This window comes from Salvelinus sp. IW2-2015, linkage group LG2 (assembly GCF_002910315.2).
Source record: "Salvelinus sp. IW2-2015 linkage group LG2, ASM291031v2, whole genome shotgun sequence".
NCBI classification, from domain to species: Eukaryota; Metazoa; Chordata; class Actinopteri; order Salmoniformes; family Salmonidae; genus Salvelinus; species Salvelinus sp. IW2-2015.
In genome coordinates this window covers 43,434,927-43,447,317 of record NC_036839.1, presented here as the reverse complement: position 1 = coordinate 43,447,317, position 12,391 = coordinate 43,434,927, and the positions used below count along the sequence as shown (strand labels likewise).

Sequence of the window (12,391 nt, the reverse complement as noted above, 5' to 3'; positions counted from 1 at the left end):
CCTTTAAATTGTTTAACTTGGGTCAAACATGTCGGGTAGCCTTCCACAAGCTTCCCACAATAAGTTGGGTGAATTTTGGCACATTCCTCCTGACATAGCTGGTGTAACTGAGTCAGGTTTGTCGGCCTCCTTGCTCTCACGTGCTTTTTCAGTTCTGCCCACAAATGTTCTATAGGATTGAGGTCATGGTTTGTGATGGCCACTCCAATACCTTGACTTTGTTGTCCTTAAGCCATTTTGCCACAACTTTGGAAGTATGGTTGGGGTCATTGTCCAATTGGAAGAACCGTTTGCGACCAAGCTTTTAACTTCCTGACTGATGTCTTGAGATGTTGCTTCAAAATATCCACATAATTTCCCTTCCTCATAATGCAATCTATTTTGTGAAGGGCACCAGTCCCTCCTGCAGCAAAGCACCCCACAACATGATGCTGCCACCCCTGTGCTTCACGGTTGGGATGGTGTTCGTCGGCCTTTCAGGTTATGTCAATATAGGACTCGTTTTACTGTGGATATAGATACTTTAGTACCGGTTTCCTCCAGCATCTTCACAAGGTCTTTTGTTGTTGTTCTGGGATTGATTTGCACTTTTCGCACCAAAGTACGTTCATCTCTAGGAGACAGAACGCGTCTCCTTCCTGAGCGGTATGACGGCTGCGTGGTCCCACGGTGTTTATACTTGCGTACTGTTGTTTGTATAATTAGCCTATCAGAAGCTTCTAAAGCCATGACATCATTTTCGGGAATTTCCAAGCTGTTTAAAAGCACAGTCAACTAAGTGTATGTAAACTTCTGACCCACTTGAATTGTGATACAGTGAATTATAAGTAAATATAAGTAATAATAAGTAAATAATCGTCTTTAAACAATTGTTGGGAAAATTACTTGTGCCATGCACAAAGTAGATGTCCTAACCTACTTGCCAAAACTATAGTTTGTTAACAAGAAATTTGTGGAGTGGTTGTAAAACGATTTTTAATGACTCCAACCTAAGTGTATGTAAACTTCTGACTTCAACTGTATCTGTTCGAGGTCATCTTGAGGGGAACTAAGACTATGGCTAATGCTAGTCAACAGGAAATAGAACTACTGCACAGTGACCACGATCCCCACAACTAGGAAAACTAGACATTGACACTGGGTTTCTCAACATATTGTCGGTATTGCTCCACTTATACACACTTGGTTTTGTACTAGTTAAAGTGAGAAGGTGGGATGTAAACCCTGTTATTACTGTTTTGTAGTTCAGACTATATACCCTTCTAGGATTTCCCTTCCGTTTAGTAAGACAGAGTACGTCAACGACTCCATTTATATCGCCTCTGAGGCCATTGTCATGAAAATCACTACTTGTGCTTATTCTTGATGGCTATCATAAACACCCGATGTCATCACAGAAAACTTGCAATAATATACAAATATGGTACTTTGTTGTCCCATATGTNACAATTACCGTTGTTCTGTTTGGAACACAGCCCTGCATCCCTGCCATTATACAATTACTGTTGTTCTGTTTGGAACACAGCCCTGCATCGCTGTCATCACACAATTACCGTTGTTCTTTATGCAATCTAGAAACGGTCCATTATAAATCGCAATCTGTGTCATCTTTTTATATTGCCAAGATGACTAGGTAATACAATAACAACTGTACATCAAACATAGACTCATTCTGTTCAGAACAACCCAGGGTATGACGGCCATGTCATCTTGTAGCTGTACATCAAACATAGAGATCATAAACATTGACACTGTATATGACATGCGTTGTGATATGGAAATGTGAAGGGCACATTTGGACTCAAATGGTGTTTGACTTGCTTTTCTGACATCAAAGCGATATTTATTTGAATCCTCAGTCTCATCTTTCATAGTACATCCAGTCATCTAAATTTACAGCATTTCCCTTAAGACAACATAACATTTGCTAAAGTTTCCCATTAGCAGGAGGGATGGGGGGGCAACTTGTTGTTGCATGTGGTGCTCAAGGTCATATCAGCTGAACCCATACAGAGCTGTGAAGCACAGAGCCTGAGCTCTGATGTCATTTATAACATGTTACTGCACAGCCACTGTATTCCAATTTAGGCGAAGTGGAAAAGAATTTCAATTTATATTTTTTGGGTGAACTGTCTCTTTAACTAGTGCATGAAAATGGATAACAGAATGTATCAATGTAACTGAAAGAAGAGGTAATCATTTTAAACACCAATACAGTTAGTGAGACAGCTTAACTGGTACATGACTGAAAGATGAATATGAGACGGAAACCTTTTTTGGTTAAACTGCTTTATCTGAAGTGACATTAAAGATAGTACCCCAGGGATTCATGTAATTGAATACGTTACTGAAGCGTTTTATAAAGTAACATGTACATCACATCCTAGTCATTCATGGGAGAATATGAGAAAAAATAAATACAAATAATCCTAGTAAACATTGCGTCTCGGATCAGTTAGTTAGGATCACCACAAGAATGTGAAATGTCTATGTGAAATGTCTAGTATGTAACAGTAGAGAGAATTATTTATTTCAGCTTTTGTTTCTTTCATCACATTCCCAGTGGGTCAGAAGTTTACATACACTCAATTAAGATTTGGTAGCACTGCCTTTAAATTGTTTAACTTGGGTCAAACGTGTCGGGGTAGCCTTCCACAAGCTTCCCACAATAAGTTGGGTGAATTTTGGCCCATTCCTCCTGACAGAGCTGGTGTTACTGAGTCAGGTTTGTAGGCCTCCTTGCTCTCACGTGCTTTTTCAGTTCTGCCCATAAATTGTCTATAGGATTGAGGTCATGGTTTGTGATGGCCACTCCAATACCTTGACTTTGTTGTCCTTAAGCCATTTTGCCACAACATTGGAAGTATGGTTGGGGTCATTGTCCAATTGGAAGACCCGTTTGCGACCAAGCTTTTAACTTCCTGACTGATGTCTTGAGATGTTGCTTCAAAATATCCACATCATTGCCCTTCCTCATAATGCCATCTATTTTGGGAAGGGCACCAGTCCCTCCTGCAGCAAAGCACCCCACAACATGATGCTGCCAACCCTGTGCTTCACGGTTGGGATGGTGTTCGTCAGCTTGCAAGCCTCCCCCTTTTTCCTCCAAACATAACGATGGTCATTATGGCCGAACAGTTCTATTTTTGTTTCATCAGACCAGACCACATTTCTCCAAAAAGTACGATCTTTGTCCCCATGTGCAGTTGCAAACCGGTGTCTGGCTTTTTTATGGCGGTTGGATCATGCTTCTTTCCTTCTGACGCGCTCAGGTTATGTAATATAAGACTTCTTTTGCTCTGGATATAGATATTTTTGACCTTTTCCTCCAGCATCTTACAAGTCCTTTTTGTTCTGGATTATTTGCACTTTTCGCACCAAAGTGCGTTCATCTCTAGGAGACAGAATGCGCCCCTTCCTGAGCGGATGACGGCTGCGTGGTCCACGGTATTTATACTTGCGTACTGTTGGGTACAGATGAACTGGTACCTTCATTCATTTGGAAATGCTCCCAAGGATGAACCAGACTTGTGGAGGTCTACCAATTTTGGTTGATTTGGCTGATTTCTTTTGATTATCCCATGATGTCAAGCAAAGAGGCACTGAGGTGAAGGTAGGCCTTGAAATATATCCACAGGTACACCTCCAATTGACTCAAATGATGTCAATTAGCCTATCAAAGCTTCTAAAGCCATGACATCATTTTCGGGAATTTCCAAGCTGTTTTAAAAGCACAGTCAACTAGTGTATGTAAACTTCTGACCCACTGAATTGTATACAGTGAATTATAAGTAAATATAAGTAATAATAAAGTAAATAATCTGTCTTTAAACAATTGTTGGTAAAATTACTTGTGTATGCACAAAGTAGAGTCCTAACCTACTTGCCAAAACTATAGTTTGTTAACAAGAAATTTGTGGAGTGGTTGAAAAAACTAGTTTTATGACTCCAACCTAATGTGATGTAAACTTCTACTTCAACTGTATCTGTTCGAGGTCATCTTGAGGAACTAAGACTATGGCTAATGCTAGTCAACAGGAAATAGAACTACTGCACAGTACCACGATCCCCACAACTAGACAACTAACATTACACTGGGTTTCTCAACATATTTCGGTATTGCTCCACTTATACCACACTTTTTTGTACTAGTTTAAAGTGAGAAGGTGGGATGTAAACCCTGTTAATTTACTTTTTAGTTTAGACTATATACCCTTCTAGATTCCCTTCCGTTTAGTAAACAGAGTACGTCAACGACACATTTATTTGCCTCTGAGGCCATTGTCATGAAAATCACTACTTGTTTATCTCTGATGGCTATCATACACACACCCGATGTCATCACAGAAAACTGCAATAATATACAAATATGTACTTTGTTGTCCCATATGTCATCGTCCCATATGTTGGGGCGGCAGTAGCCTAGTGGTTAGAGCATTGGACTAGTAACCGAAAGGTTGAAAGATCAAATCCCCGACGCTGACAAGGTAAAAATCTGTCGTCCTGAACAAGGCAGTTAACCCACTGTTCCTAGGCCTTCAATGAAAACAAGAATTTGTTCTTAACTGACTTGCCTAGTTAAATAAAAGTTAAAATCAAAAATGTTGTTGTCATCCCATATGTAAATTCAAAATGAAGGCTCTCACTGAATTGTAATAAATATTTAAGTTGGTGTCATAAATGAAAGCCGTTTTTTTATCACCATTAGAACCTTGGATGAATCAACCCATGGCAACACCATGGTAACCCGGCACTTTGTCAAGATAAATAAGACTTTTCTGAGCCAAATCCTGGTTGACTCAAAGTCAATGGAACTTCTAGTGTTGTCCTGGTAACTGATGTCCTTATTTTACACAGCACATATTTAAATGACAACAACGACAAATAAACACTTTTCAGAGTCAGAATTCTGTATGTACAAATATGACATCTACAGACCCCTCGCCGTCAGTCTTGAAAGTAAGAAAGGAGAACGATAGAGTAGGGAAGGGAGGGGGAATCAACACAGTCAGTGAAAACACAAAACAATGGGCTTCTATGAGTAGAGAAATAAAGGCTCTCTAGGTGCTTTGGCAAAAAAGAAACTAAATGTAAAATCCCTTATCTTGAGGCAACATTGGTTGTTAAGGCTCTAATGCAGCTGTGCTTGTTTAGTATTGACCAACGACGACTGTGTTGTGAAAGAGGGATGCGCAAGGAGGAAGAGGAGGAAGAAGAGGAGCTATCTGGAATCCTCTGGCTATGATTTGATGGTCTTCTCGTCAGAAAGGCTGAGAGCCCCTTCGAAGTCAGTCCCGTTCCCATTTTCTGGAATGAGAAAGAGAAAATAAATAAATAGGACTTGGAATATTTTCAAATGATTCAGCATGAGAGAACTATGACAAAGAATCAACAATCTGATTCAGTATCAAAAGATCYAGAATCAAAGGATTCAGAATGAAAAATGATAACATCTTTGAGCTGACTCAGTATCATATGATTCATTGTGAATGAACAATAAGAGAGAATCTCTAGGGGCAGACCTATGGTCAGAGTTTTGCAGTTGACATTGCCATGGTGACTTGTCGGCGGGGTCTTTCCCTCCCTGTTGCCGTGATGCCTCTTCAGCTCATTGGCTAGTTGTTTCCCCAGGGGTGTGTCTCCATTCGACCTTTGACCCGCCACCTGCAGGTTCAGTGGCCTCTCCCCTGCAGGAACACACAGCTAGGTAAGGACAAAGCTAGGATACAGACAGCTAGGTCAAATCAAATGTTATTTGTCACAAGAATACAACAAGTGTAGACCTTACAGTGAAATGTTTCTTACAAGCCCTTAACCAACAATGCAGTTAAGAAAAATACCAAAAAAATAAGAAATAAAGTAACAAATAATTAAAGAGCAGCAGTAAAATAACAATAGCGAGGCTATATACAGGGGGTACCGGTACAGAGTCAATGTGCGGAGGCACCGGTTAGTCAAGGTAATTAAGGTTATATATACACATGTCGGTAGAGTTATTAAAGTGACTTATGCAAAAATAATAACAGAGTAGCAGCACCGTAAAATAGGGGTAGGGGGGGGCAATGCAAGTAGTCTGGGTAGCCATTTGATTAGCTGTTCAGGAGTCTTATGGCTTGGGGGTAGAAGCTGTTTAGAAGCCTCTTGGACCTAGACTTGGCGCTCCGGTACCACGTGCCGTGTGGTAGCAGAGAGAACAATCTATGACTAGGGTGRCTGGAGTCTTTGACAAAAATGTTTGCCTTTCTCTGACACCGCCTGGTATAGAGGTCCTAAATGGCAGGAAGTTTGGCCCCAGTGATGTACTGGGACGTACGCACTACCTTAGTGCCTTATGGTCAGAGGCCGAGCAGTTGCCATACCAGGACTGATGCAACCAGTCAGGATACTCTCGATGGTGCAGCTGTAGAACCTTTTGAGGATCTGAGGACCAATCCAAATCTTTTCAGTCTCCGGAGAGGGAATAGGTTTTGTCGTGCCCTCTTCACGACTGTCTTGGTGTGTTTCACAATGTTCGTTTGTTGGTGATTTGGACACCAAGGAGCTTGAAGCTCTCAACCTGCTCCACTACAGCCCATTGATGAGAATGGGGGCGTGCTCGGTCCTCCTTTTCCTGTAGTCCACAATCATCTCCTTAGTCTTGATCACGTTGAGGGAGAAATTGTTGTCCTGGCACCACACGGCCAGGTCTCTGACCTCCTCCCTATATGCTGTCTCGTCGTTGTTGGTGATTAGGCCTACCACTGTTGTGTCATCGGCAAACTTAATGATGGTGTTGGGAGACGTGCCTGGTCTTGTAGTCATGAGTGAACATGGAGTACAGGAGGGAAATGAGTAGACACCCCTGAGGGGCCCCCGTGTTAAGGATCAGCGTGGTGGACATGTTGTTACCTACCCTTGCAACCTGGGGGAGGCCCATCAGGAAGTCCAGGATCCAGATCCAGAGGGAGGTATTTAGTCCCAGGGTCCTTAGCTTAGTGATGAGCTTTGAGGGTACTATGGTGTTGAATGCTGAGCTGTAGTCAATGAATAGCATTCTCACATAGGTGTTCCTTTTGTCCAGGTGGAAAAGGGCAGTGTGGAGTTCAAAAGAGATTGCATAATTTGTGGATCTGTTGGGGCGGTATGCAAATTGGAGTGGGTCTMGGGTTTCTTGGATAATGTGTTGATGTGAGCCATGACCAGGCTTTCAAAGCACKTCATGGCTACAGACTTGAGTGCTACGGGTCGGTAGTCATTTAGTTACCTTAGTGTTCTTGGGCACAGGGACTATGGTGGTCTGCTTGAAACATGTTGGTTTTACAGACTCAGTCAGGGACAGGTTGAAAATGTCAGTGAAGACACTTGCCAGTTGGTCAGCGCATTCTCGGAGTACACGTCYTGGTAATCTGTCTGGCCTTGTGAATGTTGATGTGTTTATAAGGTCTTACTCACATCAGTTGCGGAGAGCGTGATCACACAGTCGTCCGGAACAGCTGGTGCTCTCATGCATGTTTCAGTGTTAGTTGCCTCGAAGAGAGCATAGAAGTAATTTAGCTCTTCTACAGTGAAATGCTTACTTACAAGCCCTTAACCAACAATGCAGTTAAAAAATATATATATGAATAAGAATAGGAAATAAAAGTAAAAAGTAATTAAAGAGCAGTCTGTCCATTACAGGTAAAATAACAGCTCCCTGTCTAAATACAGGTTAAGTAACAGCCCCTGTCTAAATACAGGTTAAATAACAGCCCCTGTCTAATTACAGGTTGAATAACAGCTCCCTGTCTAAATACAGGTTAAATAACAGCTCCCTGTCTAATTACAGGTTGAATAACAGCTCCTGTCTAAATACAAGTGAAATAACAGCTCTATGCCCAATTACAGGTGAAATAACAGCTCCCTGCCTAGTTACAGGTTAAAGGGACACTTCAGGATTTTGGCAATGAGGCCCTTTATCTACAGTACTTCCCTAGAGTCAGATGATCTCGTGGATACCATTTTCATGCCTAGCGAATACTCATAGACTAGCGAATACCCATTGACTTCCAGTCATTGAGCTAATGCTAGTTAGCATTGGCTCGCGAAAGTGCCCTTAACTTCCTTCATACTGGACACAGAGACATAAAATGGTATCCACAACTTCATCTGACTGTGGGGAAGTAGATAAAGGGCCTCATTGCCAAAATCCCAAAGTATCCCTTTAAATAACAGCAGTGGTCTATCTTGTCTGTATCCAGCTTTGTCCTTATGCGAGCCAATTGTACATAATGTTTCTGCTACCAGCTCTTATAATTGAAAGAGTTTCTGGAAATCAGAACAGCGATTACTCACCTTGAACTGGACAAAGAATGTATCTTTAATGAGTTGGACAAAAGGGATTTACTCCAGAGACCCGAACAAGCCCACATCCCGTCATTCGCAGGAGAACGAGAGGTGAAGATATAGCGGAAAGAGATCGAGTGCCTTGTGAGGATCCGCTGATGAGTTGCGAATATGCCCTTGCCATCCGTACTACTGCGCAACGCACAATCGGCGGAAAATAAATTGGGCGAGCTAAATGCACGTATATCCTACCAACGGGACATTAAAAACTGTCAAACTTCATGATAAGCTGTAGACCACACTATCTACCTAGAGATTTTTCATCTGTATTTTTCGTAGCTGTCTACATACCACCACAGACCAAGGCTGCCACTAAGACCTCACTCAATGAGCTGTATACCGCCATAAGCAAACAGGAAAACGCTCATCCAGAAGTGGCCGGGACTTTAATGCAGGGAAACTTAAATCTGTTTTCCATAATTTCTATCAGCATGTTAAATGTGCAACCAGAGGGGGAAAAAAAACTCTAGACCACCTTTACTCCACACACAGAGACATGTACAAAGCTCTCCCTCGCCCTCCATTTGGCAAATCTGACCATAATTCTATCCTCCTGATTCCTCTTACAAGCATAAAATTAAAGCAGGAAGCACCAGTGACTCGATCAATAAAAAGTGGTCAGATGAAGCAGATGCTAAGCTACAGGACTGTTTTGCTAGCACAGACTGAAATATGTTCCGGGATTCTTCCGATGGCATTGAGGAGTACACCACATCAGTCACTGACTTCATCAATAAGTGCATCGATGACGTTCGCCACAGTGACTGTACGTACATAACCCAACCAGAAGCCATGGATTATAGGCAACATCCGCACTGAGCTCAAGGGTAGAGCTTCCGCTTTCAAGGAGCGGGACTCTAACCCAGAAGCTTATAAGAAATCCCACTATGCCCTCCGACGAACCATCAAACAGGCGAAGCATCAATACAGAACAAAGATCGAATCATACTACACCGGCTCTGACGCTCGTCGGATGTGGCAGGGCTTGCAAACTATGACAGACTACAAAGGAAGCACAGCCAAGAGCTGCCCAGTGAACGAGCCTACCAGAAGAGCTAAATTACTTCTATGCTCTCTTCGAGGCAACTAACACTGAAACATGCATGAGAGCACCAGCTGTTCCGGACGACTGTGTGATCACGCTCTCCGCAACTGATGTGAGTAAGACCTTATAAACACATCAACATTCACAAGGCCAGACAGATTACCAGGACGTGTACTCCGAGAATGCGCTGACCAACTGGCAAGTGTCTTCACTGACATTTTCAACCTGTCCCTGACTGAGTCTGTAAAACCAACATGTTTCAAGCAGACCACCATAGTCCCTGTGCCCAAGAACACTAAGGTAACTAAATGACTACCGACCCGTAGCACTCAAGTCTGTAGCCATGAAGTGCTTTGAAAGCCTGGTCATGGCTCACATCAACACATTATCCAAGAAACCCGAGACCCACTCCAATTTGCATACCGCCCCAACAGATCCACAAATTATGCAATCTCTTTTGAACTCCACACTGCTTTTCCACCTGGACAAAAGGAACACCTATGTGAGAATGCTATTCATTGACTACAGCTCAGCATTCAACACCATAGTACCCTCAAAGCTCATCACTAAGCTAAGGACCCTGGGACTAAATACCTCCCTCTGGATCTGGATCCTGGACTTCCTGATGGGCCTCCCCCAGGTTGCAAGGGTAGGTAACAACATGTCCACCACGCTGATCCTTAACACGGGGGCCCCTCAGGGGTGTCTACTCATTTCCCTCCTGTACTCCATGTTCACTCATGACTACAAGACCAGGCACGTCTCCCAAACCATCATTAAGTTTGCGATGACACAACAGTGGTAGGCCTAATCACCAACAACGACGAGACAGCATATAGGGAGGAGGTCAGAGACCTGGCCGTGTGGTGCCAGGACAACAATTTCTCCCTCAACGTGATCAAGACTAAGGAGATGATTGTGGACTACAGGAAAAGGAGGACCGAGCACGCCCCCATTCTCATCAATGGGGCTGTAGTGGAGCAGGTTAGAGCTTCAAGCTCCTTGGTGTCCAAATCACCAACAAACGAACATGGTCCAAACACACCAAGACAGTCGTGAAGAGGCACGACAAAACCTATTCCCTCTCCGGAGACTGAAAAGATTTGGGATTGGTCCTCAGATCCTCAAAAGGTTCTACAGCTGCACCCGAGAGTATCCTGACTGGTTGCATCAGTGCCTGGTATGGCAACTGCTCGGCCTCTGACCGTAAGGCACTATAGAAGGTAGTGCGTACGTCCCAGTACATCACTGGGGCCAAACTTCCTGCCATTTAGGACCTCTATACCAGGCGGTGTCAGAGAAAGGCAAACATTTTTGTCAAGACTCCAGCCACCCTAGTCATAGATTGTTCTCTCTGCTACCACACGGCACGGTACCGGAGCGCCAAGTCTAGGTCCAAGAGGCTTCTAAACAGCTTCTACCCCCAAGCCATAAGACTCCTGAACAGCTAATCAAATGGCTACCCAGACTACTTGCATTGCCCCCCTACCCTACTATTACGGTGCTGCTACTCTGTTATTATTTTTGCATAACATTTACATTTAAGTCATTTAGCAGACGCTCTTATCCAGAGCGACTTACAAATTGTATAAGTCACTTAATAACTCTACCGACATGTGTATATATACCTTAATTACCTTGACTAACCGGTGCCTCCGCACATTGACTCTGTCCGGTACCCTCCTGTATATAGTGTTCTTAACAAGGGCTTGTAAGAAACATTTCACTGTAAGGTCTACACTTGTTGTATTCTTGTGACAATAACATTTGATTTGACCTAGCTGTCTGTATCCTAGCTTTGTCCTTACCTAGCTGTGTGTTCCTGCAGGGGAGAGGCCACTGAACCTGCAGGTGGCGGGTCAAAGGTCGAATGGAGACACACCCTGGGGAAACAACTAGCCAATGAGCTGAAGAGGCATCACGGCAACAGGGAGGGAAAGACCCCGCCGACAAGTCACCATGGCAATGTCAACTGCAAAACTCTGACCATAGGTCTGCCCCTAGAGATTCTCTCTTATTGTTCATTCACAATGAATCATATGATACTGAGTCAGCTCAAAGATGTTATCATTTTTCATTCTGAATCCTTTGATTCTGGATCTTTTGATACTGAATCAGATTGTTGATTCTTTGTCATAGTTCTCTCATGCTGAATCATTTGAAAATATTCCAAGTCCTATTTATTTATTTTCTCTTTCTCATTCCAGAAAATGGGAACGGGACTGACTTCGAAGGGGCTCTCAGCCTTTCTGACGAGAAGGACATCAAATCATAGCCAGAGGATTCCAGACGGCTCCTTTCCTCCTCTTCCTCCTTGCGCATCCCTCTTTCACAACACAGTCGTCGTTGGTCAATCTAAACAAGCACAGCTGCATTAGAGCCTTAACAACCAATGTTGCCTCAAGATAAGGGATTTTACATTTAGTTTCTTTTTTGCCAAAGCACCTAGAGAGCCTTTATTTCTCTTACTCATAGAAGCCCATTGTTTTGTGTTTTCACTGACTGTGTTGATTCCCCCTCCCTTCCCTACTCTATCGTTCTCCTTTCTTACTTTCAAGACTGACGGCGAGGGGTCTGTAGATGTCATATTTGTACCATACAGAATTCTGACTCTGAAAAGTGTTTATTTGTCGTTGTTGTCATTTAAATATGTGCTGTGTAAAATAAGGACATCAGTTACCAGACAACACTAGAAGTTCCATTGACTTTGAGTCAACCAGGATTTGGCTCAGAAAAGTCTTATTTATCTTGACACAAGTGCCGGGTTACCATGGTGTTGCCATGGGTTGATTCATCCAAGGTTCTAATGGTGATAAAAAACGGCTTTCATTTTAGACACCAATTAAATATTTATTACAATTCAGTGAGAGCCTTCATTTTGAATTTACATATGGGATGACACACAACATTTTTGATTTTAACTTTTATTTAACTAGGCAAGTCAGTTAAGAACAAATTCTTGTTTTCATTGAAGGCCTAGGAACC

General features: G+C 42.8%; 1 pseudogene; it reads right to left on the bottom strand.

The window, feature by feature from the left end:
- Window positions 1-4,377: 4,377 nt before the first annotated feature.
- LOC111980312 (NGFI-A-binding protein 1-like) overlaps window positions 4,378-12,391 on the bottom strand; it is a 56,581-nt pseudogene continuing 48,567 nt past the window's right edge.